Source organism: Silene latifolia, chromosome Y (assembly GCF_048544455.1).
Source record: "Silene latifolia isolate original U9 population chromosome Y, ASM4854445v1, whole genome shotgun sequence".
Classification (NCBI taxonomy): domain Eukaryota; kingdom Viridiplantae; phylum Streptophyta; class Magnoliopsida; order Caryophyllales; family Caryophyllaceae; genus Silene; species Silene latifolia.
Genome location: NC_133538.1, coordinates 55,821,564 through 55,845,420, shown reverse-complemented (window position 1 = coordinate 55,845,420; position 23,857 = coordinate 55,821,564). Strand labels below are relative to the sequence as shown.

Below are 23,857 nucleotides of genomic sequence, written 5' to 3'. Positions count from 1 at the left end.
AGCACTTTATATCCTCTCAAATGGAAAAGAAAGAGAGCAACAGGGGAAACCGAGGAGCAACAGCGAAAGCAGAGGAGGTTACCATGACGATAACCCTCCGCTCCTGCTCCATGACAAAAAAGAAGACAATGCCTGGCAGATTTTGGATGATGAGGAGGCCAAGAACCATGATGCGATGCACCACTTCGGTGCTGACCACCACTCATCAGCCACCCTGTCTATGAGCCACAACGAAAAGGACAAACCGGCCATATCAGCCGCCTATCCTCCTCTACGGAAGCATCCTCCACCACCGCCTCGAATACGGCAGCCCCCTCGGCCGCTACATCCCCTCCAGGATCGACTTCCTCCTCTAAAGACTCAACAACGGACCCCATCGGCCCCAGACGATACCCTGCGATAAAAAAAACAAACAAAAAAACGTCAGCCGAAATTTCGGCATTACGACGGCATGAAATGGATAAATCCAAAAACAACAGCACAACCTGCAATGCAAAAGCAAGGGAAATCCCGCCCAAAATCCAACCAAACAAAACGGTTCACAAAAAAACACAAAAACGACTCGCCCCTCTTTTCAAGCAAAAGACGAGTCAAAACCACAAAAAGGGCATTTCAAGACCCATACAAGGTCTGCCCATAACACAAAATACATTCCCGACACAATGGGGATTTTTCTGCGGCTCAAAAAGGCAATTCATACGCTAATTTGAGCCCGAGCCGGTCAAAAATTCAAAAACGACCGCAAAAAGGCAAACGTGATTTTATCACGCTTCAACATGACCTAAATTACTAATAAGGTCCATTTCAAGGCAAACTGACTCAATCCAAGCCCAGGCAGGCGCTTATTTGGTCAGACGTAAGACCATCGCAAAAGGTAAAAATTCAATTTTGCCTGCAAACATCCAACGAAGGTCCTTAGATGGCAAACACGGGTTTTCCCAACTACAATGCAACCTAGTGGGGCCCACTACCCAAGCAAATAAACTTGGCATTGTGAAATGAGACGGTTTCTCGCCTCAATCACGTTTTTTGAGCCTAGGGAGCGGGAACGGGGACCTAAATGCAAACTAAAAGCATCCCTATACTCCTAAACAGGTTTCTAACCTAATGCAAACATCAATTTCAGTTGAAATTGGCTCAATCAAAAACGCCCAATTCGATTTTTTTTAGGGCAAAATTCGCCCTAATTCAACTAAGCTAACAATCAACAAATTTGAAAGGATTCAAGAGGAAATACTTACCTTGAGATGACATTTGTTGACAATGGCACAAGTGAAAGCAAGCTTGAAGGTCCTTTAATGGCGATTTTGGCGAGTTTTCGAGGTTGAAGATGAATAATCATCCGCAGCTCAACCTCGCGTCTTTTTAACAAGAAATAGGGAAGCCGGCATGCATTGCCAGGTGGCTCGCGCCTAAACCAGGCCTCCCTTTTGCTTTTCAGCGAAATTTGGGCTTTGGCCCAATTTCCCACAACAAACTTCAAAATTTTCTTTGACGATATGAATGTCGTCATTTCCTCGAAAAAAACAAATAGCGAAAATTTAAAACTCGTTATTTTCAAGCAAAAGGCGATCAAAACCGCCAACTTCAAAAAAATAATAGCAAAACTCAAATTTGCTATTTTTCTCCAAATTTCGAGCAAACAGCGATCAAAACCGCCAATTTCAAAAATAATGGCGAAATCAAAATTCACCATTTTCCTTCAAATTTTCCAAAATAATGGCGAAAATTCAAAAACCGCTATTTCAAGCAACGGCAATTAAAACCGTCAATTTCAAAATAATAGTTGGAAATTGAATTCCACTATTTTCACCACACATGTCAACGGCGGCACATAAACCGTCACTTCAATTAATAGTGAAGATTCCAAATTCACTATTTCTTTCAAAATGTCAACGGCGACACATAAACTGTCACTTCAATCAATAGTGAAGATTCCAAATTCACTATTTCTTTCAAAATGTCAACGGCGGCACATAAACCGTCACTTCAATTAATAGTGAACATTCCAAATTCACTTTTTCTTTCAAATGTCAACGGCGGCACATAAACCGTCACTTCAATCAATAGTGAAGATTCCAAATTCACTATTTCTTTCGAAATGTCAACGGCGTCACATAAACCGTCACTTCAAACGCTATAGCAAACTCAAATTTGCTATTTTCCTTCAAAATTAGAACAAACGGCGATCAAAACCGCCACTGCAAATTCAAACCGAAGGGTGAAGTTTCCAAATTCATTATTCCTTCAAATAATAGCAGGGGGCTTCCTCGCGGAACCCGCTCATTCAAAAAACAGTGATAGTGAGAATCCATACTCGCTATTTCCCCAGAGACATCACGAGTTCGCTACTTCCACAAGCCCATTCGACGCGGCTACTCCCATGGTCCATTAACCGACCATACCACTGGCTGGCGAGCCTTTGTCCGCAACCTTTTCAGGGACACATCCCGAAGATGCCTCGGGTACATTTCCTTACCTTTTCAAGGACACACCCCGAAGATGCCTCGGGTACATTTCCTTGTCACGGCTGGCGAGCCTTACAACGCATCGCGGCTGGCGAGCCTTACAACGCACCACGGTTGGCGAGCCTTATAACACATCGCGACTGGCGAGTCCTCCTCACATACGCACCATGGCTGGCGAGCCTTTGTCCGCACCATTTCAAGGACAGATCCCGAAGATGCCTCGGGTACATTTCCTTGTATCGGCTGGCGAGCCTTACAACGCATCGCGGCTGGCGAACACTCCTCACATACGCACCATGGCTGGCGAGCCTTTGTCCGCACCCTTCCAAGGACACATCCCGAAGATGCCTCGGGTACATTTCCTTGTCTCGGCTGGCGAGCCTTACAACGCATCGTGGCTGGCGAGCCCTCCTCACATACGCACCATGGCTGGCGAGCCTTTGTCCGCACCCTTCCAACGACACATCCAGAAGATGCCTCAGGTACATTTCCTTGTCTCGGCTGGCGAGCCTTAGAACGCATCGCGGCTGGCGAGCCCTCCTCACATACGCACCATGGATGGCGAGCCTTACAACGCACCACGGCTGGCGAGCCTTACAACGCATCGCGGCTGGCGAGCCTTACAACGCACCACGGCTGGCGAGCCTTACAACACACCGCGGTGGCGAGCCCTCCTCACATACGCACAGCAGCTGGCGTGCATTTATCCGCAACCTTGCAAGGACATATCCGAAGATGCCTCAGGTATGACTCATTCTTATGGCTGGCGAGGCTATGTACGTAGTCTAACGGACATTAAACGACCCGCACGGACATTCGACAGACTCTAAAATGTTCCCGATGACAGGTCGTTGACTCATGCCCTCGAGTCGCCTCGGCGTCGCCCTTCCCAACGGCAGGTCCTTGGCCCGAATCCTTTCGAGCCGCCTCGACGTCGCTTGGATCTTCAGGTTGTAATCTTCGATTGACCTGGGGACTCTACTTTGACTTTCGCCCTGTCCAAGCCTCAGTCAAAGTGGGGGCTCTGTAGATACCAGATCTCTTTGAGACTCCAACAAACACCCGATGATTATCGGACTACAACATGTTTTGGGATCGCAGCGTTTGATCGACAGTTTGTGTACAACTTTACGTCGGAAAACTTAAAACGATTTCGATAAAAAAACATTTCAAAATATTTCAAAAATACCTGGAGTGTTTAATGCACGACGACGAGGTCGCAATGACACTAACTAGAGTCAAAACCGACACCGGACAAAAAACCGACTCGAAAATTCAAAATCCCGACTCCAACAACGAGTCAAACCGAGTCAACCACAAAAACAAAATATCTTCAAGCCTTCTATGCTAAGTTTTCTCGGATTCATGTTGGTCAAGTACCAAATATGACTACAAAACCTAGGATAGAACAAATCATGATTGCATTTGTTGTGATAGCGACAACACAGCTCGAAGACCCGCGACGTGGCTCGCGCCTCTTTGAGCAGCCCAGGTGGCCACGTCGCTCAAAACTCACACAACCACTCATTCTCCTATAAATACCCCTCAAATGCCACCCATTTGAGACTTACACGAGTGTCCGCCCCCTCTTTTCTCCCATAAACGTCTCGACTCGATTTCTTAAGTCACTATCCGACGCGTGTTTACGACCTACCGATCGTAAACACGAGCCTTACACATTGTTTGGTACCGTCATCGTGCATTAAATCACTTGTCCGACCACTTTGACCACTACACCATCACTAAACTTTTAAAACACTCTTTACTTACCAAAACGGTTTTAAACCAAGTTTTTTCCGATCAAACAAGTTGCTACACTTACGTCGGTCACTCGCCATAACCAAACATGTAAGTATGAGGGTGTAAAAATCCTCTTTTATTATGTTTTCATTTGTTTCATGACTTTAACATGCTAAAACATGCATAACATGAACCAAAACATGGGATAAACGAGCCAAAACCGATTTTTGGTCTGAGGCAGAAGCCCCTTAGGTAGCCAAATGGCTCGCGCCTAAATGGGGTGCCCAGACCAGAGATCAACCGTGTTTGTTCTCGTCATTTCCCTCAACCCATTTTTCATATTTGTAATCGGTTTTTACCATTTCAAGTATTTTCGAAACCTTTTTGTTTCACTTCACATGTTTTAACCATAAAGCATTTTTCACCCTTGGTTCTTCATACCATGACGGTTAAATCCATGTTTCGGTGATAATATTTTGTTAATGACATTTAAAAGGTATTTTAAAGCCTTTTATTTCATTTCTTCACATTTTTCAAACAAACATATTAGTCACAAACACAAAATCATCCTTGGTTCTACATACCATGCCGGATTTTAACCCGGGTACGATGACGAGTATCGACTAATTACATTCAAAATGGACTTAAAACAATTAGTCCATAATCATTTTCAAAACTATTCATGTCAACCTTTTCAAACCGAACCCGACACCGAATATTATCAAATAATGATGATTATTCGAGTCTAGTTCTTCAAATCAACAAGTGCGGTCTAAACGACCCTTTCAAAATCAAACCGGGTTCAAATACCCATTTTTAACACGTTTTATAACGTTTTCTAAATAGTCAGAACACGGCATATAACCGTTGGCTAACCCGCGCCTCAAGCAGGCCTTTTCTTTCTCATTTTCAAAACCAGAGGGAGGCCCCTTACACCGCCGGCTGGCTCGCGCCTCTTATAGCCGTGCCAGTGCAGGGGCCATTCCCTTCAAAGATTAGTCCAGGACGATCCCGACTCCGGTTGACCCGGATATTGGTCGGATCAGATGACTATTCGTCTATTCAAACCATATTTGCAAAATGCCTTACTAAGACAAATGGATCATGTTATGCACCCTAAACCTAATATGGTAAATGGATGTTTAATTTCCGTCTTGCATGCAAATCAATCATTAATCCAACTCGACATCTTATACTTGATACGTGGATTAAATCAACCGACTTAGAAAGCTCTCACATGTTAGGTTTAAATCATTGGATGTGCATTCATGCATTTAAACCATTTTATCAACTTTTGCATTCAACCATCGATCAGTAGAGGCCGCTAAACGCGGGCGGGATTGGGTGTCTGATTAAAGGGCTTCCCAATACGTACCTTCACCTCTTACTCAAAAACTTTGGATAGTGGACGACCTTATCCAGGGCGTACGAGAGTCATTCAAGAGATAGGATGCTAAAGAGGAACGATTTCCTTATCTTTAGTACCTATGTCAAAACGCTGCTTTGTGCTTCGATTTGACCGAGGTATAAAGTGGAATTCGAACGGGTTCCAGGCATCCCACAAATACTTGGTGGCGACTCTGAACATCTCTAATCGTTTCGAGACCCTTACCGAGACGAAACTGACCGATCTAAAACGATCCGGTCGAAGGCACCTTTACGCCGCCGAGCGTGGCTTTCTAAAGACCGTTGTATGCCCACAGATCGACTAGACTTGCAGGTGGCCCGCGACTACGGACCGGTAGGCGGCCCAAATCCGCAGACCGAGACGTGGCCCATGACCATAGGGGTATTTAAAAACACCCGAAAATTTCGAACTGTAGGGGGAAGACGAGTGTTTTTCCTTCGGGACGCTCGGATTCTGCTCGTTCTAGATTCAGGAATTCTCGCCTAAAGACGAGTGTCTTTCAGCTGGGATGCTCAGATTCTTCAGTTGCAGGACGAGCGGATTCCAATAAAGACGGGCGGATTCTGTTACAGCGAGTTTTCTTATTATGCACTGGCAAAAAGACGGGCGTCTTTCCGCAAAGACGAGCGGATTCCTAAAGACGAGCGTCTTCTCTGCTGGGACGCTCAGATTCTTCAACAGTCCCAAATTTTCAATTTTTCAGTTCAATTAGACGGACGGATTCTGCAACAGACGTCCGGATTCCCTAAAGACGAGCGGATTCTCCTTAAGGACGCTGGGATTCCTCTTAGTCTACCCGGATTCAATTCCATCCGTGCACTTGCATATCCCGTGTAATTTTCATTCTTCAAATCTCGTGTTCTTCATTGTAGGGGCACTAATAAAGCATGAATAGCCTAGGCAATTGCTATCCCCACACCAAGCTAAAGCACTACACATCAATAAAATCATTAGTCCCTCCCTCACTTCTCTCAAAAAATGATAAATATGTTGATCAAAGCATAAAAATCCAAAAATGACAAAAATGCAATGTAAGAATTAAAATGCGAGTTAGGGAGTTAGAAATATTTACAAATGGTGGTTTGGAGAGGACTCCACCAAACTCTCATCCTTAGTGAGATGTCATGGGGACATGTCCAAGGTGTTGTTGATGTTGCTCAACACCTTGAAAAAGTAGTCAAAAGCTTGTTCATTGTCATGATAAAGATCTTCAATAGATCTTTGCCCTTGTTGTCCTTCATGTTGGTCTTTATCGATAGCATTGCCAATGTAGGGATTGAAAATCCCTTCAAACTCATCGTCCCAAAGACCACAAACTTCATCTACTTGGTCACTAAAGATATCTTGAGTTGATAGAGACAACTCTCCCGCTTTCTTATCTTGGCCAATGGGGCCATCCTCTTCATTGCTTGACTTTGGTGAGCTTTTCAAGCTCTCTTTGTTAAAATTCACTTGCTCTTTGAATGGAGCATCATTAACTTTCTTCTTCCATTGGAATTCCGACTTGTTCCTATCATCCTTCCGGCTATAATGATCAACCATAAAACATGGTTCATGCAAATGGGGAGCTCTTATGGTCTTGTCAAGATTGAAAGTTATGCTCTCGTCTCCCACTTCTAGAGTGAGCTCTCCATGCTTCACATCAATCACCGCACCCGCGGTGTGCAAGAAAGGTCTTCCTAGAATGATCGGAATATTGGAGTCTTCTTCCATGTCAACAATGACAAAGTCCACCGGGATGAAAAATTTCCCAACTCTTACGGGAACATCTTCCCATATCCCTAATGGCGTCTTCGTTGATCTATCGGCCATTTGGAGTGTGATATTGGTGCATTTAAGCTCTCCCATCCCTAACCTTTTACTCACCGAGTACGGCATAACACTCACACTAGCCTCTAGATCACATAAGGCTTTGTTGATCGTGGTGTCGCCAATGGTACACGGTATTAAGAAGCTTCCCGGATCTTTGAGTTTTGGAGGTGAACTCCCTTGAAGTATTGCACTACTCACCTTAGTGAAAGCGATAGTCTCAAGCTTCCGGATCGACTTCTTCTTAGTGAGGATGTCTTTCATGTATTTTGCATAGGCCGGCACATGATTGATTTATTCCGTGAAAGGAATCGAGACTTCCAAATTTTTCACAATCTCCATGAATTTTGCAAGTTGGTCATCAAATTTGGGCTTGGCTTGACGACTTGGAAAAGGAAGTCTAATCACAATGGGCTCCTTCTCCTTGGCCTTGTCTTTATTTTTCTTTGAAACTTCTTCTTTTGATGGTTCTCCATCCATGGAGTTTTGCACAATTTCTTCTTTGTCACTAGCTTCCATAACTTCATCCTCAACTTGCTTCTTCGGTGCTTCATACCTTGTACCACTCCTCAAGTGAATGGCACTAACCGTTTCATGTCTTGGGGGATTACTTTGAGGTGGTAATTGCCCCTTTTGTCTTTGTGAGTTTGAAGATGCTAGTTGAGTCAATTGGGTTTCCAACATTTTGGTGTGGGCTAGGATGTTGTTGATGGTGATTTCCTTTGCTTGACTATCCTTTTGCATTTAAGTGAAAAACTCTTGTTGATTCTTTTGTATTTGGAGGACCGCTTTTTGAACATCAAAACCTTGGTCATTTTGTTGATTGTATGGAGTTTGATTTTGGTAACCTTGGTTTTGGTTGTAAAATGGGATTTTCGTTTCTCATGGGAGGTGGAGTGTATGTTGGTTGAGGGTTTTGAATATTTTGGCTTTTGTATGAGAGATTTGGGTGGAATTTGGTGTTCTCATTGTAATAGTTGGAATAAGGGGTACCACTTTTGTATGCTTGAAAAGCATTTACTTGTTCATTTGTTCCCCTACATTCCCTTTGGTCATGTCCCAAAGTTCCACAATTCTCACATATCCCACTTGGGATTGATGAAGATGCCGTCATGGCATTAACATGATGCTTTGGTGATTTTGAGGCTTCTTCAAGTCTAGCCATAGCTTTTTCAAACTTCAAATTGATGGTATCAATGTGAGTACTAACTTGAGCACCCAATTGAGTAATAGAATCCACCTCGTGGTTTCCTCCTCTAGTAGCCTTGCGAGGTCTACTATATTATGAATTATGGACTGCCATTTCCTCAATTTTGTTCCAAGTTTGATTGTCATCAACTTCGGTGAACATTTCATTTGATCCCATGTTGAGAATGTTTCTTGAGTCTTCATAAAGACCGTTCCAAAATTGTTGTACCAAGAACCACTCGCTAAGTCCATGGTGAGGACATGAGCGGAAAATTCCTTTGAATCGCTCCCAAGTTTCATACAAAGATTCTTCATCTCTTTTCTTAAAGCCCATAATTTGAGCTCTTAGCATGTTAGTCTTTTCCGGTGGATAGAACTTTTTGTAGAAAGCTAGAGCCAATTTCTTCCAAGAATCAATTCCGAGAGTAGCCTTATCAAGGCCTTTCAACCATTATTTCGCGGTGCCAATTAGAGAAAAAGGAAATAAGACCCATCGAATTTGGTCTTGAGTTACACCAGTTTGAGATATCGCATCACAATAGTCACAGAAAGTCTCCATGTGAGAGTGAGGGTCTTCACTAGGCATCCCCCCAAATTGGCTTCTCTGACTAATTGGATAAATGTGGATTTGGCAATAAAATTTCCGGTTAAGTGTTGTGGTGTGGGAGTACCATTAGGTAGGTTCTCCTCGGTTGGTACGGAATGTGATGAAAATTTAGCCATTGTGGGTTGATTTTGTGTTGGATTTTGTGTTGGGTTCTCCTCACCTTCTCTTGCAAAAAGGGTTGATAAACTCAATAGTGTTTGGTTGAATATCTACAACCTCACCAATACCTCTCAAAGTTCTCCTAGTAAGTCTTCTATTGGTTGTCAAAGTCCTTTCAATTTCGTGATCAAAGGGTAACAAGTTACCTTGTGATCTTTTAGACATGCAAAATATCAAACAAATCGAAAACAATTAGAACAAACCTTGAGGAGTTTTACTTCCCCAAGGCAAAGAAAGACACAACTAATAACAATATAAGAAAATCTAAATCAAGTTAACACCGTCCCCGGCAACGGCGCCATTTTTGGTCGGACTCTCGAGGAGGTTTAGTTTTCGGTACTTGTCATTAGGAGCATCTAGACCAAAACACAATTTATAACTTCAAAAACAACTCTACAATTAGTAAAGAGGCAAGTAAAGGTCGGATCCCAAGGGACGGGAATTGAGATGAGATTTTCTATTGCAACTAGTGGTGTCTAAGGGTGTCACAATTTGGGGTTTGAAGTAGAAGATCACTAAACTAAATGGCAATGAAAGTAAACTAGCAAGATGATTAAAAAGGGGTGTAAACAATAGATAAAAGGCACTAGGGTGTCATGGGTCATAGGGGATTCATGGGAATTGATCATACAAACATATTCTCAAATTATAAGCAAGCAATTATTATTGTGATGGATCGAGTTGGTTTATATCTTACAATCCTAGGAAAGTTTGGGTCCCGGAGCCGAATCGATTAGATTGTGCAACACCTACAAGTCGACTTAATCTTCCCTACTCAACTATATGCATGGTCTAATGAGACTCGAGTTGGTTTATGTCTTACAAGTCTCATTGAAAAGATAGGTGATGGGTATGAAAATGTAAGGATTCATAGGCTCGCATTTCATTAAACATAACATGTGCATAAGTTGAGATCACAACAAGCAAGCAAATAAACTATGAGAACATATTAATTTAAGCATGAATCATCCCCCATGTTGGTTTCCCCTAATTACCCATTAACCCTAGCTAAGGAAACTACTCACTCATTATCATGTTGAACATGCTAGCAAGGTTGTCAATCATACAAACAAAGTAAAACATGATGAATAAATGAAAGTGATTAACAATAATTAAAAAGGGATTAAGAGAATTATACCTACTAATGATTCCAATAATAAAGCAAAGAATAATAGAAGTACTTGATGATAGATTGAAAGGTTGTCAATCTCCCAATAATAACCCAAATAGTCTTCAATTACCCAAAACAAAGGATGAACAAGAGAGAGATTAAGAAAATGAAACTTGTATTAAAACTTGATTAAATGTTGATTACAAGATTAAAGAGAGATTTGATTGATATTAACTACACTAGAGATTGCTAAGAAGAACATGCTAATCTAATTAGACTAATGGGGTATTTATAGTGGGGATTAGTTGTATAAATTAGGGTTTACTAAGGGCTTAAATGACGAATAAGTCCTTGAGGAATCGCCGGTCTCTAGGGAGACTCCGGTCTCCTTTTCGCCGGTCTTTGAAAAATACGCACATCCTTCCTCGAAGCTTGTAGAAGATGAAATAGCTGTTAGGGAATCCGGGCGTCCAGGGCACGGGACGGGCGGATTTGGGTGATTCTGGACGGGCGTCCAGATGGGGAAGACGAGCGGATTTGGGGTGTTTTGGACGGGCGTCCACAGGAGGAAGACGCTCGGATTGTGGCTGCTAGACGGGTGTCTTGTGGACAATCCGCTCGGATGGTCTTACAGCTTCTTTCTTTCTTCTTTTCTTCCTTTTTCTTCATAAAATCCTTGAGGATTTTCTCGGGGATGCAAGGATCTTTTCTCATCATTGCCCATCTACTATAGTACGTACAAAGGCCTTCTAATCTTGTCTTCTCTTTGATGCTTGGTCATTGAATTCAATCAATTTAGCCTAATTTTGCCATGAAAATGCAAGGTTTGCACTCCTTTCCTACCAAGGACACAAAACCTCAAAGAATATGCAAAACAAAGGACTAAAGACAATAAATGACCCAAATATGTACTAAAAAGCATGGGAACAAGGCTAATTTGGGGATTAAATATGCTCTAATTATGGTCACATCACAACGCATCGCGGCTGGCGAGCCCTCCTCATATACGCACCATGGCTGGCGAGCCTTACAACGCATCGTGGCTGGCGAGCCCTCCTCATATACGCACCATGGCTGGCGAGCCTTACAACGCATCGCGGCTGGTGAGCCATCCTCATATACGCCCCATGGATGGCGAGCCTTATAACGCATCGTGGCTGGCGAGCCCTCCTCAGGTACGTACCATGGCAAGCAAGCCTTACAACGCATCGGGGTTGGCGAGCCCTCCTCAGGTACGCACCATGGCTGGGGAGCCTTATTACGCATCGCGGCTGGCGAGCCCTCTTCATATACGTCTCATGGCTGGTGAGCCCTACTACGCATCGTGGCTGGCGAGTCCTCCACATGTACACACCACAGCTGGCGAGCCTTTGTCCGCAAACGTGCGAGGACATATCCGAAGATGCCTCAGGTATGACTCCTTCTTATGGCTGGTGAGCCTTTGTACGTAGTCTAACGGACTCTAAACGACCAGCACGGATAGTCGACAGAATCTAAACTATTCCCGACGACAGGTCCTTGGCTCGTACCCTTGAGTCGCCTTGGCGTCGCCCTTCCCCACGACAGGTCCTTGGCCCGAATCCTTTCGAGCCGCCTCGACGTCGCTTGGGTCGCCGGGTTGTAATCTTCGATTGGCCTGGGGTCTCTACTTTGAATTTCGCCCTGTCCAAGCCTCAGTCAAAGTGGGGGCTCTATAGATACCCAGTATCTGCTGAGACTCCAACAAACACCCGATGATTATCGGACTATAACATGTTTTGGAATCGCGGAGTTTGATCGACAGTTTGTGTACAACTTTACGTCGGAAAACTTAAAATGAATTTGGAAATAAAACATTTCAAAACTTTTCAAAAGTACCTGAAGTGTTTAATGCATGACGACGGGGTCGCAATGACACTAACTAGAGTCAAAACCAACACCGGACTAAAAACCGACTCAAAAACTCAAATCCCGACTCCAACAACGAGTCAAACCGAGTCAACCACCAAAAACAAAACATTCAAAGCCTTACATACAAAGATTTCCCGGATTCATGAATGGTCAAGTACCAAACAAGTGACTACAAATCCTAGGATAGAACAAATCATGATTGCACTTGTGTGAAAGTGACATGACGACTCGAAGACCCGCGACGTGGCTCGCGCCTCTTTGAGCAGTCCACGTGGCCACGTCGCTCAAAACTGATACAACACTCATTTTCCTATAAATACCCCTCAAATGCTCCCATTTGAGAACTCACGCGAGAGTCCGCCCCCTCTTTTCTCCCTTAAAATTCTCGACTCGACTTCTTAAGTCACAATTCGACGCGTATTTACGACCTACCGATCGTAAATACAAGCCTTACACATTTTTTGGTACCGTCATCGTTCATTAAATAACTTGACCGACCACTTCGACCACTACACCGCCACTAATCTTAATAAAATACTCTTTTTACTTACCAAAACGGTTTTAAACCGAGTCTTTTCCGACCAAACGAGTTGTTACACTTACGTCGGTTTCTCGCCACAACCAAACATGTAAGTATGAGGGTGTAAAAATCCTTCTTTTATCATGTGTTCATTTGTTTTATGACTATAACATGCTAAAACATGCATAACATGATCCAAAACATGGGATAAACGAGCCGAAACTGAGTTTTGGCCTGAGGCAGAAGCCCCTTATTGTGCACAAAGGCTTGCGCCTCAATGGGGTGCCCAGGTCAGAACTCAACCGTGTTTGTTCTCGTCTTTCCCCTTTCATTCATTTTCATATTTGTAATCGGTTTTTACCATTTCGAATATGTTCAAACCTTTTTTTATTTTATTTCATTTGTTTTAACAATAAAACATTTTTTACCCTTGGTTCCTCATACCATGAAAGTTAAATCCGTGTTTCGGTGATAATATTTGGTTAATAACATTTAAAAGGTATTTTAATGCCTTTTATTTCATTTTGGGAGGTATTTTAAAGCCTTTCATCATTTCTTCACATTTTTAAAACAAGCATATTAGTCACCAACACAAAGTCATCCTTGGTTCTACATACCATGCCGGATTTTAACCCAGGTACGATGATGAGTATCGACTAATGATATTCAAATGAACTTAAAACAATTAGTTCATTATTAATTTCAAAACCATTCATGTCAAGCTTGCCAAGTCGAACCCGACACCGAATATCATCAAAATAATGATGATTATTCGAGTGTCGTTCCTCAAATCAACAAATACGGTCTAAACGACCCTTTCAAACCAAATCGGGTCAAATACCCATTTTTCAATACGCTTTATAAACGTTTTTCAAAAAGTCAGAACACGGCATACAACCGTTGGTTGACCCGCTCCTAAACAGGCCTCTTCTTTTTTATTTCCAAAATCAGGGGAGACCCCCTTTCATTGCCAACAGGCTCGCGCCTCATGTGGCTGCCTGGTGCAGGGTATGTTCCCTTTCCAGCATTAGTCTAGGACGATCCCGATTCCGGTTAACCCGGATATAGGACGGATCAGATGACTATTTACTCATTCAAATACAATATTTGCAAAATGCTTTACTAAGACAAATGGATCACGTTATGCACCATAAACCTAATACGGTAAATGGATGTTTAACTTCCGTCTTGCATGCAAATCAACCATTAATCCAACTCGACATCTTATAGTTGAAAGTTAGATTAAATCAATCGACTTAGAAAGCTCTCACATGTTAGGTTTAAATTATTGGATGCGCATTCATGCATTTAAACCGTTTTATCAACTTTTGCATTCAACCAACCAAGATCGATCAGTAGAGGCTGCTACCACGAGCGGGATTGGGTGTCTGATTAAAGGGCTTCCCAATATGTACCTTCACCTCTTACTCAGAAACTTTGGATAGTGGGCGACCTTATCCAGGACGTACGAGAGTCATTCTAGAGATAGGATGCTAAAGAGGGACGATTTCCTTATCTTTAGTACCTATGTCAAACGCTGCTTTGTGCTTCGATTTGACCGAGTTATAAAGTGGATTTTGAACGGGTTCCAAGCATCCCACAAATGCTTGGTGGCGACTCTGAACATCTCTAATTGTTTCGAGACCCTTACCGAGACGAAACCGACCGATCTAAAATGATCCGGTCGAAAGCATTTTTACGCCGTCGAGCGTGGCTTTCAAAAGACCGATGCATGTCCGCAGATTGAACAGGACTTGCAGGTGGTGTTGGAGTAAGTGTTCTCCGATAATAATGTGATCACAACTGTTGATCATAATGATCACATGTTTAAATCTCATTTTAAGAATACATGTGGGATGTAATATTTTACAGTCAACTGGTCCACACACCGATTGGCTGACTAGAGTTTGACATTACTGTCGTGCGACGGTGATGATCAGTTGATCCTCTTAGGTCATACCTATACGGAAATACTCTTAATTGATTATTTAATTAATCGTATGCCGATACGAGTTAATTAAATTGCTTAAAATTGACGGATGATTTTGTGAGTAAAATTAACGTGTCTCATTGTAATTCGATTAAATTAGATACGTACTAAGTAATTGAATTGTTTTATTACTTAGATTAATTTATTGTTTATGAAACAATTAAATATTAGAATGAATAATTTATTATGAATACAACTTATTGTAGTTTATAATTGTATGACCCATTTTGGTACAAGTAATTATGAATTACTAGTTAAATTTTTTATGTGACATATTTTATTAATATGTTGATTTTTAATATGTTAAAAATACATTATAGTGTAACATGTCATGTAACATGTGACACATGACAAAATTGACAAATGACAAAATAAAATGGACTACCCATTTTATCCTAAGTGTACCGAAATTTTGGGGATGGGTTAGGGTGTTATTGTGTTAAATATTTTTAGTGGAAAACACAATTATATCCTAGTCTCCTAGCCATGCATGCCTAGTCTTTTTCTTGGGAATAATAGAGGATCATGCATTGGCCCTTCTCCGTTCCCCTACCCTGTTTTTCCACCCACACAAGCAAAGGGTTGGTCTTACATTTTTGAGATGTACACTACTCTTGAGAAGAGAAAATTTTTTCATTCGTATTATTCTAAAACCTTGTGAAGTTTTAGAGAGAAAAATACTCCAAATAACTCATCTCCACCGAAATAATAGAGAGACAAAAATATATTTTTTATGTCATTTTTATGTAAGATTAATATTATTACTAGTTCATAATAATATTGGTTATTAAGGGTATTCCTTGGGTATATGCTTTTGGGAGAGGTTCTAATTTGAACTTTGTTCATCCATTATTGGAAAGCTCAAGAACAAGTGAAGGTAGGAGACCTTACTTGTGCCCAAATATTCGAAATATCAAATGTAAGGAACCGGTTTTCTCCTTACTCTTGTAATTGTTTTGTATGCATAAGATCCTTAAGTTTTTATGACTAAAACTTTTAACAAAATTTGTGATATTTAAAATATGATTTCCAACAAGTGGTATCAGAGCATTGTGGTTGTTGCATGCAAGATCGGGATCGTTTTTCCGAGATAATACGATTAACAAATAAAACTTGAAATTTAGGATTTATGAAGATAAATCACGAAATAATTTTGCATGTTAAAAATTTCTGGTCCTAAATGGATTTTAGGTCATATGGGACGATTTATGGATTTTTATTGTTCATTATATATATTATTCGCATTAAAATATGATTTTTATGAGAAAAATGTACTTCGAATTTTTCAGTGGTTTTTGGATATGTTTTCACATATATATCTACTGATGGCCTGTAAATTTTCATGTTAGAATAAGTTGTTTTGCTCGAAATATGAATTTTATAAGTTAAAATCGTATGTAAATGGGTAAATAGGTTAATATGAGTTATATTTCGAATCTGGTCATGGAAAATTAGTATGTTGTCACATGCAATTTTACAAGATGTGTGTAATATATTTGCGTATAATGAAGTCTTTTTGCATGATTTATGAATTATTGATAAAAAATCACATAAATAGTGATTATAATTAGTAATAATGCTAAAACATACTTCATGACTAAAGGAAAAACGTCACATGTTGCACTTTATCATATATTCAGATCTAAAAGTGAAAAGTTGATGAAAATATTTTTTCTCATATTTTTATGGTCATATTTGTTAAAACCTATAAACCGCAACATTGTTTTTCTTGATAAATTTTCAAAATTTTTAACCTAAGTTTTGAACATTATGAGTGTCATGGTATTTTTCCAGAATGTTCATGAGTTTAAATTTCAAATTTCAAATTTCGAAATTATTTGAAATTTTTATAATTTAATTTGAAGTTTATAGCATAATTTTGTATTTTGGGTCCATTTATGAACAATATTAAGAAATCAAGTTTAATTATTGTCAAAATGTTAGTGGAGACTAATTTTTGAGTCCTAATATGGTTAGGGTAATTAACTTGTACAAAAATATGAATTTATGTAATTATTGTGATTTTAACAAGTTATAATCACGTAAATCCATGAAAACCGATAAATATACGATATTGGCTCTTAAAAGGCGATTTAGCATAAAATTGAGCATGTTCTTACATATTATAATGCTGCATTTTATTTATGATTGTCATATTTTAAATTTTATGTAATTTTACTTAGTATGGCCTTAGTTTTAATTGGTATTACCCGAAATGTATGGGAATATCGATTCGGTTGTAATTATTGTGATCTCGTATCACCGTTTTGTAATTTAATAGATTTAAATTTTTAATTACAAATGTATAATATGAAATTATGTAATTCATTTTGTAATTTAATTATTCCGGAGTTCCTTCAATACGGTGACATTCGAGAAGCCGGTCCATCAAAGAAAGTGTTGCCTTAAAGTGCGTGCCAAGACCGAAGTTCAAGGGACCAAAGGAGTTGGTTTCCGAATTTGTAATAGTTTATTAGATTTACTATTTTAGGAAGGCCATACTAGGATTTTATTTTTTATGCTTTGCATTTTATTTATATGTTGCATGCATCGCTAAATCGCCATAACTAAACATGCATTTTATTTTAATCGAGTTTATCGACCGTGTCAATTACAATTATCGTAGTTCACCGCTTTAGTTCACTTAAAACGTGATAGATAATAAATTGACATGACCTCTCGCTAAAATAAACAATTGAGACTTAGCCTTACCAAAAAGTAGAAACCATGAAAACCTATTTCGTGAGGGAGTGCGCTCGGCCACACCGGGGTACATACCTTGTTACGTAGAGGAAGTGGGTGATAAATGTCTATCCACCGGATTCATGTTGATGAGGGTTGTATCGGCTACACCGTGCCCAAGTTAATGTGGATTTGGATCATGGACACATTTATTCGAAATTTGGGTTGAACTCAACAAAAGTATTCTCGACCATAGCCGGATGTGTTCTGGGCTAAAGATAAATATTAATGTAATTTTATCGACCAAGAGTTCTAAAAGTAGAATCGATTAAAGAGTTAATCCACCGAGTAATATTGATAAGGGATGAATCGGCTACACCGTGCCCAAGTTAATATGAATTTGGATCTTGGAATCATTTATCATAGTTGGGTAGAGGTCACTATGTAAATGCTTTACTTGTTTAATTATTTACAAGTATTATTATAACGATAAATATTAGTTTTTCATCATTTCGTTGTCGCATCGTTCTATTTTCTTTACCTCAATTTATACGATATCATTTCGATTATAGTACAAAATCTCCATTAAAACATCGTAACTTGAGACAAATATGAATTTTTCTTCTAAAACCTCGTGTTATCCATTGGAAGGATCTCTTGTGAAGAGTATAGATAAAACTTATTCATGATCAAAAGGGTTTTTTATTCTTGACTAACATATCTACTTACAATGAATTGTTTCTCATATGCTTAATTGAGTTAAGTACTTTGAAACGTTAAATCATTTTGGTAACTAGATTTGTAGGAAATCAAAATTGACCAAAATACAGCAACCACTTCAATGAAAGTTTTAAGACTAAACGAATGAATTTAAGAGTAGTCTTCATGAAATTCAATTTTGCTTTTCTAAGCAAAGACTCGTTGACATGAGTGGGAGCATTCTCTTAACCGTTAAAAAAAGGACGAAGTTCAAAGAAGTAAAATTAGAATGGAACTGATACAAGGTAATGTTAAAAGTAAAGTTATTGAGAATAACGATACTAAATCTATCAATCCCGACCGATAAAGTTTCCATTGTCTTAATTGTTGGACGCTAGAAAGGAAACTACCCCAAATTATTGAATAATAAGCAAGTTAGTTGTGGAACATCTAATGAGACCTTCTTCTTTAAATGTTTATTTGATTGACATAAATTTTGCTAGTACTATTTCGTCAATATTAGAAACTGGTGGTGGTTTTCATCATTGTATTTCATACATAGGATGATTAGAATATGACGAATAGCAACAAATGATGTTGAGAGATAGAGTCATTGTGTACTCAATCTAGTTTTTGGGTTTAAAGTTGTACTTAATTGTGACTATTAAGTGCATAAACTCTAAATAAGAATACAAACTTGTTAATATACAAAAGAGGTTTCACTTTTGTGACCCTATACACCATGATTTGATGTATGGCTAGCCCATTATCAAAGTGATAATATTCTAAACCAAACTGGAATGATATATCATGTAGATGATGCAAGACTCAAATTGGTAACCCAAGATTAAACTTTAAATTCTGGAATGATGAATGCAAAGAGTTAGCGAGTACTCTTGGAACCATTAGATTATTAATCTTATGGTATATGCGTATCTTGTATTCAAACCAAGATGTCTCGTACCTTTGCTTGAAAAGGAGATCGAGGTTGTAAATCATTGATCCAGAATAGGTTGTTCATTTTCTCTTACCAACGATTTAAGTTGACACTATTGTGTTCACTTAATAAGGTAAATAGAGAAATCTTTGAAGAAGTTCAAGGAGTTCCAGGAATCACGATTTAGTCGTGATGGGATTATCAAAGTGAAGACTTTGATGTAAACCAAAGGAAATGTGATATAATATCACAAGTTAATCTCTCTTTGCACGCATTATGGGATAATGTGTGGTTGGATAAAGAAATCAAACCCTATTCGATATGGTTTAAACTTTAATCAAGTTACTTTGAGTTACGTGATCCTTTTGGGGATTTTATCATATTATCTAAATTATTTTTCCACTAAATCTAAAACGAATCATATGAGATATTAAATGGTAGGGTACCATGTTTGTAATTTTTCAAAAGAAATAAATGCTCATTTTTCCTTACTATAATCACGAGTACATCGGGTTTGTGGCTCGTGAAGCTGTCTTTCTAGAATACAAGTTTATTTCTAGAAGACAGAGTGGGAGAAATTATTCAAGAGCCACAAAGAATTATTCAAGAGCCACAAAGAATGTTATGTCGCAAGAAACTGGTCTTTCTTGGCTACATGAGGTTAAATTCATCACTTGTTGAAGATGATGAATTAGTGTTACTTTTAGAAAGTAAAGAGCTTGCAACTTACAAAGAAATTGTTTGATTCAAGTTAATTACTTCTGGAAAGAAATGAACATATGACTTACATGAGAGTGTTTAAGTCACAACTCAATACAAGGCTTAGAGCCATGAAAATCCGAAATAAATTCCAAGTGAATTGTTAGATATCAAAGCTTAATTGGTAGCAATGGGTTTTGCACTAGTTGAAATGCTTAATTCTATTTGGATCTTCTTAGGGATTGTGTTTTATTATGAGATATATAGCGAGTGAATCTAAAACCCACTTCTTCAATTAGAAGAAATGTATTCAATACATGTCTTGAGTTTTGTAGATTCTTGCCATCCTAAGATAATGTGAAACTTAATAGAGGGTCTTAAGTAGGACATGAATGAGTTGGAATCAATGTTTTGATCATGTTATAAAACTTTTCTCGATAGGTCGAGAAGTTGTGTTTGTACATAAAGTTTAGTGGGAATTACGGTAATTTTAATTAGTCTAATATGTGGATGACATATTGATCATTGGGAATGATTTAAGACTTGGAGATATATAATACATCTTTAATATCCAGATTTATGGAGATAAATCCACATGATATTAGCGTCAAATAAGAAGTCTTATGTTGATAAGATTCATGACTAGTTCAATCAAGTTAAACATATTTGATTGATTCCATTTGCTTCCGCTGCCGGATCAATTAAATGAGTAATGATGTATAACACTTCATATACTTTGAGTATGATGAATTGTTTCAAATCGAATTTAAGTAATAGTTACCAAATAGCCATATTGATTATTCTTAAGTGCTTGAAGAAGCATTAAAGATGCAAATTTACCAAATAGCCATATGGATACGTACTAAGTAATCAAATTGTTTTATTACTTAGATTAATTTATTGTTTATGAAACAATTAAAAATTAGAATGAATAATTTATTATAAATACAAATTATTTTAGTTTATAATTGTATGACCCATTTTGGTACAAGTAATTATGAATTACTAGTTAAATTTTGTATGTGACATATTTTATTAATATGTTGATTTTTAATATGTTAAAAATACATTATAGTGTAACATGTCATGTAACATGTGACACATGACAAAATTGACAAATGACAAAATAAAATGGACTACCCATTTTATCCTAAGTGTACCGAAATTTTGGGGATGGGTTAGGGTCTTATTGTGTTAAATATTTTTAGTGGAAAACACAATTATATCCTAGTCTCCTAGCCATGCATGCCTAGTCTTTTTCTTGGGAAGAATATAGGATCATGCATTGGCCCTTCTCCCTTCCCCTACCCGGTTTTTCCACCCACACAAGCAAAGGGTTGGTCTTACATTTTTGAGATATACACCACTCTTGAGAAGAGAAAATTTTTTCATTCATATTATTCTAAAACCTTGTGAAGTTTTAGAGAGAAAAATACTCCAAATAACTCCTCCTCTCCACCGAAATAATAGAGAGACAAAAATATATTTTTGTGTCATCTTTAAGTAAGATTAATATTATTACTAGTTCATAATAATATTGGTTATTAAGGGTATTCCTTGGGAATATGCTTTTGAGAGAGGTTCTAATTTGAACCTTGTTCATCCATTGTTGGAAAGCTCAAGAACAAGTGAAGGTAGGAGACCTTACTTATGCCCAAATATCCGAAATATCAAATGTAAGGAACCGTTTTTCTCCTTACTCTTGTAATTGTTTTGCATGCATAAGATCCTTAAGTTTTTATGATTAAAACTTTAAACCAAAATATGTGATATTTAAAACATGATTTCGAACAGGTGGGCCCATGTCCACATCTTTATGCATGATTTATGAATTTTTGAGTAAAAATTCAATAAATAGTGACATAAATTAGCCTATAAATAGTGACTTAAATTAGCCTATAAGAATAATGTGCAATGTTGCTTATTTATCCCACTTTTCATATCTAAAAGTGAAAAGTTGATTAAACTATTTTTTTTCTTATGCTTTAATGATTTTATTTGTCAAATTCGATAAACCGCAACGATGTTTTTCTCGGAAGATTTTCGAAATTTTTAACCTAAGTTTGAACATTATGAATGTCATGGAATTATTCCAGAATGTTCAAGAATTTAAATTTCAAATTTTGAAATTATTTTAATTTATTTTAATTTAATTTGGAGTTTTTATATATATTTTGAGTCCAAATGAACAATAATAGAAATTCAAGTTGAATTATTGCCGAAATTTTTGTGAAGACTAAATTTTGAGTCCTAAAAGGTTAGGGTAATTAACTTGAACATAAATGTGATTTATGAAATATTTCATGCTTTTAATAGATAATAATTATACAAATCCATAAAACCGAGAAAAATATACGATATTAGCTCTTTAAAGGCGATTTGGCATAAAATTAAGCATGTTCATACATATTTTAATGCTGCATTTTATTTATGATTGCCATATTTTTTTATTTATATAATTTTTGAATTATGTAATTCTACTTGGTATGGCCTTAGTTTTTTAATTGGTATTACCCGGAATGTATGGGAATATCGATTCGGTTGTAATTATTGTGATCTCGTATCACCGTTTTGTAATTTAATAGATTTAATTTTTATTACAAATGTATAATAGGAAGTTATGTAATTTTTAATTATTACTTGTAATTCCGGAGATCCTTGAAGACGGTGCCATTAGGAAAGGCGTTTCGACAAGACGGTGTTGCCTTGGAATGCGTGCCAAGTGAAGTTCAAGGGACCAATGGAGTTGGTTTCCGAATTTGTAATAGTTAATTAAATTTTCTTTTTAGGAAGGCCATACTAGTATTTTATGTTTTATGTTTTGCATTTATTTATATGTTTGCATGCATCGCTAAATCGCCATAACTAAACATGCATTTTATTTTATCGAGTCATCGACCGTGTCAATTATAATTATCGTAGTTCACCGCTTTAGTTCACTTAAAACATGATAGATAATAAATTGACAAGACCTCTCACTAAATAATAATTGAGAATTAGCCTTACCAAATAGTAGAAACCATGAATCCCAATTTCATAAGGAAGTAGGCTCGGCTCACCGGGGTGCTAAACTTGTTATGTTGGGTAAGTCGGTGGTAAAAAGTTATTACATCAAAATTTGGATTGAGCTCAACGGAAGTATTCGTGACCATAGTCGCATGTGTTCCGGGCTAAAGATAAATATTAGAGTAATTTTATCGACCGAGAGTTCTAGAAGTAGAATTGATTAAAGAGTTAATCCACCGAGTTATATTGATAAGTGATGAATCGGCTCACCGTGTCCGAATTGATATGAATTTGGATCTCAGGTTCATTATAATATTTGGGTGGAGGTCACTATATAAATGTTTAAAACTTGTTTAAAAATGTTTGTAAGTTTGATCAAATGACAAAGGTTATATTTCCTTTACCTCCATGTTTGTAGTTTATATATCGCAATGGATCCTACTAATGCAACAACACCTAGTACCATTGAGTCTTGTCATAACTTATTTGACGATATTTGCTCCAACCACAATCTCGATACTACTAGAGAGCTTCATTTTGGGATAGGTTCCGATGGAAACCTTAATTTCATTACTTCCACCATACCTCTTACTATGACTAGATTTTTTGTGAATGTGTCTCGGGAAGACCATCTCGCTAAATCTATGAGATCCTTATCTTTTGAAGAAAGGGATGTCGAAACTAGTGGGAGTTATAGCAAGCAAGCTCTTGCAACTAAGGGAAAGTGGTTCAAAAGGAAGGGAAAGAAAGGTAGAAGATTCAACAATGGAAACAAGATGGCTTGTGGGAATACCAAATGAGCCAAAGTTGATGATGAATGCCATTATTGTCATAGCATAGGACATTGGATGAGGAATTGTCCCATATATTTGGGAATATTAGGGATGGACTTGTTATTCCACTCGGTAAAATTCCATCTGAAATTTATGTTATTGATGTAAATT

The 23,857-nt window shown here is 38.2% G+C and overlaps 1 non-coding gene across 1 annotated transcript; it reads left to right on the top strand.

Moving 5' to 3' along the window:
• The first annotated feature begins 8,858 nt into the window (after nucleotides 1-8,858).
• Nucleotides 8,859-8,965, top strand: LOC141635264 (small nucleolar RNA R71). The gene has a single exon (XR_012539963.1). It is a non-coding gene; the product is annotated as a small nucleolar RNA R71 (small nucleolar RNA).
• Nucleotides 8,966-23,857: the final 14,892 nt, after the last annotated feature.